This window comes from Patiria miniata, unplaced genomic scaffold, assembly GCF_015706575.1.
Source record: "Patiria miniata isolate m_02_andy unplaced genomic scaffold, ASM1570657v1 HiC_scaffold_3, whole genome shotgun sequence".
Lineage (NCBI taxonomy): Eukaryota > Metazoa > Echinodermata > Asteroidea > Valvatida > Asterinidae > Patiria > Patiria miniata.
This window is the reverse complement of record NW_024037069.1, coordinates 28,925,347-28,932,034: the sequence shown is the minus strand read 5'-3', so window position 1 is coordinate 28,932,034 and position 6,688 is coordinate 28,925,347.

Genomic DNA, 6,688 nt, shown 5'->3' with positions numbered 1-6,688 from the left:
GTATATTACAATTTGGCAAATCAGTTTAGTTACTGTAACGAAATGACTCACAGTGGAACATAATAGCCGAAAAGTGACTACATTTTCATTTTGAACCATTATGAACATGCACTGCAACAACAGGCTTCCTAATATTCGACTAGTCAAGTTTCCTCTTTGCACTTTAGGTTCTGTTATGGTTGCATTATTTGAAATTTTATTTTAAAAAGAAACACCTCGAAATTCCTATTCATTGCCTAAAGGGCCCATGTAGTAACTTTTTGAATGCAGTCCTGGTAACTGAACTTTGTGTCCAATTTCACCATATTTCTTAATTTTCATTTTGCCATTTTAAGGGCATTTTGGTGTCTTTTTTATTTTTATGCTAATATGAATTTGCATATTCATGAGAAAAAAAGTGTGATGTCTTCTCGGGCAGAAACCTCAATGTTACAGCTATTTAAACACCAAACTTTGTCAGAATGTTGGATATTTTGCTGCAGTTGTAAATTTTGCTGCAGTTGCAGATGCTTTTTTTCACAGTTATCAAAAAAATAAAAAACTTATACTGAGCTGAAATTTCGACAGGCTAGTTTTATATAACCGGCTTCAGATTTATGGTATGTTTGCCAAGTATTTGGCCTCACATGATCTAAATGTTTTTTGGCCAGTTTGGAAAATTACCGGGCTCTACACAAGTTTAAGGATGTAGGCTATATCGTATGTCATTAATGTGCAGACGGTCATTGCGGATAAAGGATGCAGGAACTCATGAGATACTCTCCATCGAAGGAGGAAAACCAAAAGCTATGAATTATATCCGGGAAGAACTGTGGAAACAAAAGCGAGGGGAAAATCAATGTCATTATTACACGTGCTCAAAAAGTCTTGCTGAAAAAAATATTCTGCCGAGCCTCTCAAAACCTCTATTTTCTGGAAACAGGTGTTTTCAAGAACTACACATGAATGGAACTTGCAGTTATTATCACTGTAAATAAAACACAAGATTCAATTCTTTGAAGCCCCGCCTCCCGGCCCCCTGGACTTTACTCCCCCACGTGATTGAGTTTTGAAGGATTGCCAAACCGATTGGCATGTAGCCAAGTAGCTCTTTTATTCGCACAGAAAGTCACATCATCGGGAACAGAATGAAGCTATGTGAAATGCTCTTTAGTGCAGGCAATGACATAAAATGTTTGAAAACAAATGTGCACATGTAGGCCCAACTGTACTCTGAACATAAGGAGTGAAAACGACGATCAAATAATCAGCTTTGGAGGTGGGAGGAAAACAGTAGCGTAAGGGGGGGGGGAGATGCCGAGTGGCAGAGTGGCAGAGTGCAACGGGCTAGAGATTTTAAAAACAAAATGTATGCGCTGATATAATAAAACCAAATTTGGAACGGCGAAAATGGATTAACGGGAAGAAGAATTACATTTTGCAACGGGAAACAAAACCCTGGCTACGCGCCATGAGGAAAAACGCTGGAACCACGGAATACATACAGGCTCATGCTAAGGGATTGAACACGAAGACAACTTGGCAGGCTTGCAAAGCACCAGACTACTCCAGACCCCAACCTGACCCGCCCATGCACGGTCAAGGTCGCGAATTTTTCCCCACAACTTTGACAAATCACCGAATAAAAACCCCACAAAACGGGGTCTTCGATTTTTGTTTTAATCGGTGTGTGAAGGTTAAGATTGACAACTGATTGTTATATTTTTACCCGTTTTAATTCAGAAGACACTTCAGAAGATTCCTTTGGAATCCTCCAGGGAGGGGGAAGGAACGAAGCTGAACTGGTCAGGGTAAAAAAACTCTGCCCAACGGTCAAGGTTACGAAGCTGCCGGGTAACAAATTTGTAAGGCTCCGTGATTGGCCCGGGCATGACACGGGAAGGGGGCGAAAGTTGACTAAGGACAGTCCTGCTGAAACTGACAAACATGATCATCAAAGTCTGACTAAGAGGGCGATGCTAAGTTGAAAATATGAAAAGGCCTTGAGTGGGAGGGAAGGGGGGGGGGGGAATCTCACCCCAAGATGAAAGTTTTCAATAGGAGTGGTCACGTTTGCAAGGTGGTACATTGTATTTATAATTCCCCATAGTGAAACTGCTTAAATAACAATGTATTTGATGAGCGTAAAAAAAGGAGTTAAAAATAGTGAAGAACCAGTAAATAGTGGAATTTTTTTTCTCTTCACCTAACTGTTGTCTAAATTCCTCCGGAGCGAGGTTCGATGTGGGACAAATTAGTCTCGGAAGTCAGTGTGCGTGCGTATGTAGAGTGCCCCACGGGCGGAGAGGGGAGAAAGTTGGGAGGGGGGGGGGTGGAAGGCCAAGTGGGGAAGGGAGGGAGCCCGGTAGAAGCCATATTTTGTCTTGTTGTACATGATCAGTGGAGGCACATATGGTCCGAAAACTGGACAACGGTTAACAGCTGTTTGATTAATCTCTAGACAAGTTGACCTTGTCCGGTCTGCCACGCGGCGGAAGCTCTTATTGGCCTGACGACCCCAACTTAATTGGTTGTTTCGCTGTAACTGATGAGTGGCGGGGCGGAAGGAGGGGGGGGGAGGGGGTGGTAAAGTGGGGGATACTAGGTGTATGAAACCTTGGCCTGTAATCGTCACGGATGTATCTTCACGAATAATATCCGCTTTTGTGGTTGACGTATGGTTCACCGACTCCGAGGCTTCTTAGAATAGCGCCAAAAAACATTCTTTTACTGCAGGAACATGAATTAACTAGGGTCATCGCTCTGACAGTAATGAAGGATGGGTTGGGTCATGCACGGAGGGTGACACAAATGGAGTAGAACTTTCATCTTTTTTTAATGATTATTTCCTATCATTAGATCGCTGACGTATAAAGCCTTCGTTAATGGTTGCATATTATAACTTCATCTGACAAATTAATGCCTTTTGTGCGATCACATTACCGTACTGTTTTGTTCATCCGTAATTAAAGATGTCTAAATCCGCAAAAGTGTTGGATTTAACATTTAAAATGCTGGATTTTAACACTTTCAAATTGTTGCACTGACCGAACACAAGTAAGTGTTGAATTCAACTCTTCAGTTTTTAGAGTGTGACAATAAATAATGCTGACGCTATAGTGTTTTCCGTGGAAAAAATATTAGGGGCCTAACTGTAAACAACTCAACTCGACATCACTGGGTTAAGATCAAGGTCGATAGTTATACTTTATGCACCTGTCACTCCAACCCTCGAAGTGTCACGATGATTGATAGATGCTATAATTAAATTATGATGGCATAAAGACGAGGATTATCGTCAAGATATGACTTATGAATCGTATATAAGGTAAAAGTAAGGAACTGTCACATATGTAAGCCACCTGGCTGACCGCGTAATTTTTTTTCCTAGGAGAGTTAGGGGCAATGTCATGAATAATTCAGTTTTTCCTTTGAATCATTGCAAGACTTAGGTTCTCGTTCTATTTTCCCCTTAATTTAAAATTATCTCAGTGATAAATTTGGAGAAGAAAAATAGCTGATGAAAATGAGCAGCGACGACGTGGATTCGAACCAGGGATCTTTGTATCCATAGCTCATCTCGCTATCCACTATACTGTGTGGTAGCTCGACGACAACCGTTCTTTAAAATGCTTTAATGTATTGTAACTAGTTGAGTAACTAACAACAATGCTGTTGATGTCATTGTCCGTTTCATGGATAAACATGAATTATTCATGACATTGCCCCTAACCCTCCTAGGAATAAAAATTACGCTGGCTGACCTAGGCCTACGCGCATTATGTCTTGATGACCACAGTTATGAGATACACACGTCATTTCTATGCGACCAATAAAACCAATCTATTATTAAATTTGCATGTTTCTTTTAAGTAAAATGTTGTCAAACTGGACTCACGGAAAGAAAAATGCGAAGGGCGGCCCTCCGCATTCAACCATGGAACAAGGCTACACTTGCGGATCTAGGTGGCAAAGGGGCGTAGGTCCCAAACAATGCCTTTTTTTATAATTAAAGGCAATATGCAACATTTGCAAACATCAACAACCAAAACTACAAAAATGTATTAAACATTTTACTTGTATAAGTGAATAATGGTCTCAACTCAATCATCATCACGGCACCTGGTGTGCTGTCGTTTTCAAGAAAAATGCCATTATTTTAATCAATTTTCAATGATCGTAAGCCGACCATCGTTGAAAAAAAACCCCGTTTTTATTTCTTCAAGTATACTACCCCTAATTTACCAACTTTATTTAGTCAATAGGCCTATTTTGTTTGCAATCGGTTACACATCCCTGAAAGCGAGGTAGTCTGTTTCCCTGAGCTTTGTTTCGCCTGAAGTAGGTCAGGGAACCAGACTACAAGAACAGCATTTTTCATCTGAACACAACTTTAAACATGTCAGTGTAACAATAATTTGCTATAAAATACTAAAAATCAATCCATTTCTGAAATTTACAGCAAAAGTAAAATGTTGTGTGTTTCTAAATCAGAAAAGAAATGAAGATGACTATTTTTAAATTAATGCTGTAATCTATTATTCCCTTTTCCTCCACTGATAGGATCCGTGAAGTGTTAATATCACATTAAAGAAAAAAAAAGGAAAAAAAAGAGGAAAAGATAGCCCCTATCGTCAAATGAGGTCTAGCCCCGAATTTGCAAAAGCCCCGGTCGGTCAGCCCCTTAAAATTTTAGGGGGCGTATCATAAGTCCGACGCCTCATACGTCCGAAATTTCGGACTTATGAGGCGTCGGACTTATGAGGCATATAGTTTATTTATTCCGCCTCAAAGGTCCGACGCCTCATAAAGTCCGACGTCGGAAAAACGAGGCGTTTAATTTGTCGGACCTACGAGGCTTCGGAGCTATGAGGCGTCGGAGCTATGAGGCGTCGGAGCTATGAGGCGTCGGACTTATGAGGCGTCGGACCTATGAGGCGTCGGACTTATGAGCGGACTCCAATTTTAGCTCCAGCCTCCCTCCAACCGATATTGTGCTCCTGGTTCCCCCAGTAAAAAAAGGTTGAGGAGCCGACTGACCGGAAAAAAGGGCTGACAAAGTAAATTGAAGGGATAATGCTAGAGGTCAATATCTACGATGAGCGACAGGTGAACGGCCCGGGCGGATCTGAGGCTGAAGAGCCGGACATTTGGGGAATGGGGCCAACTCCGAACGTAATTCTTTGAAATACTGAACTTTGAACACCGAGAATCAGGATTACTCACTTTTCGAAAGAATAGTAAACATTTTCAGCATCTCCATCTACGATTCTTACAATCTCCGGTAGTGGACATTGTTTGTTGTGGCAACAACAAGTTTCTTAACATCTTAATATTTATTTAAAAAAAAACAATTTAGTGACGTCTGTGGGAAGTGCAGTTTTTAGCTCGCGTGAGAAAAGGGAATTATTCTGTTTCCGCTGAGGGATTATTTCTCTGATAATCCACCCTCCGATCAACTCCATAAAAAAAACATGGTCTGCCTTAGTGTCTCAATATTAAAACACTAATTACATCTGACAAGGGACAATTTAAGATGACACTAGGAGTATACAGGGTGAGTAAAAAAACCCGAAACCCAAATGACGGGACTATTGTTTTTGTGAAGTACTGCATGTAGCACTTGCAAAATCTAGGATTTGAAAGCCAAATTCATAAGCTTTCTTTTAGTGCAAGAATCATTGAAATCACTCATGTACTCTTCAAGTTACGGAATTTTAAACACAATCACCGTTTTAAAGTTCTGTCCACGAATCGCAAAAAAGTGTGCGTTCTTTTAGCAAAACGAAAACAATTCACACATATCCCTATGTGATTTGTTTTCGTTTTGCTGAAAGAACACTTACCTTTTTGTGATCAGTGGACTTTAAAACGGTGGTTGTGTTTAAAATTCCGTAACTTGAAAATTACATTAACGGTGAATTTGAATGATTCTTGTACTTAGCCCCCCCCCCCCAAAAAATGTTTAGCGTCCCCGTCCGCTTCCTTTTTTGGAGGCCGCCTCTTTCTTTTTTTTTAAACACGAAAAACTTCTCAATTTAAACAGTGGCATCAATTTGGCCTCTTTGTCTGTTGCATCTAGCCCATATAAAACTGGTACATCATTACTGAGTCCAAGTGGCGGCCACTAAAAAGATAAAAGCTGTCGACCATCTTGAAAAACAGCTCGGTCGGGCGGCTATTTTGGAAGGGAAAAAAAGGGCCTCCTCCTTCCCTTTTTTCAAAAAGGCAGGACGCTAAACATGTTACTTTTTATTTGACCTGAAAGAAAGTTTATGAATTGGGCTTTCACATCATAGATTTGGAAAGTGCTACATGCATAACTTCACTGAAACAATGGTCCTGACATTTAGGAATCGTTGTTTTTACTCACCTTGTAAACCATCATGATCACATATGTCAAAACGGCACCGAGCTCAAGTCAAGTTACCACATCACTGTTATTAATTTTACAAAAAAAAAACCAATCAGATTTTAGTACAATCAAACTTGACAAGGTTTAGCTATAATGGTCGTACGGGCCAGTGCAAATAAAACAATTAATAGATTTCGAGTCGACATTTTCACTTTCGTTATTCTAAAATATAACGTCCAGTGAGTATATATACTACATAAAATAAAAAATACCATCGCAACAAAAACAAACTTGTTCGGTTTTGTTTGTTGTGAAACTATAAAATTCCAGCTATAACCACTGCGATACGGAAAC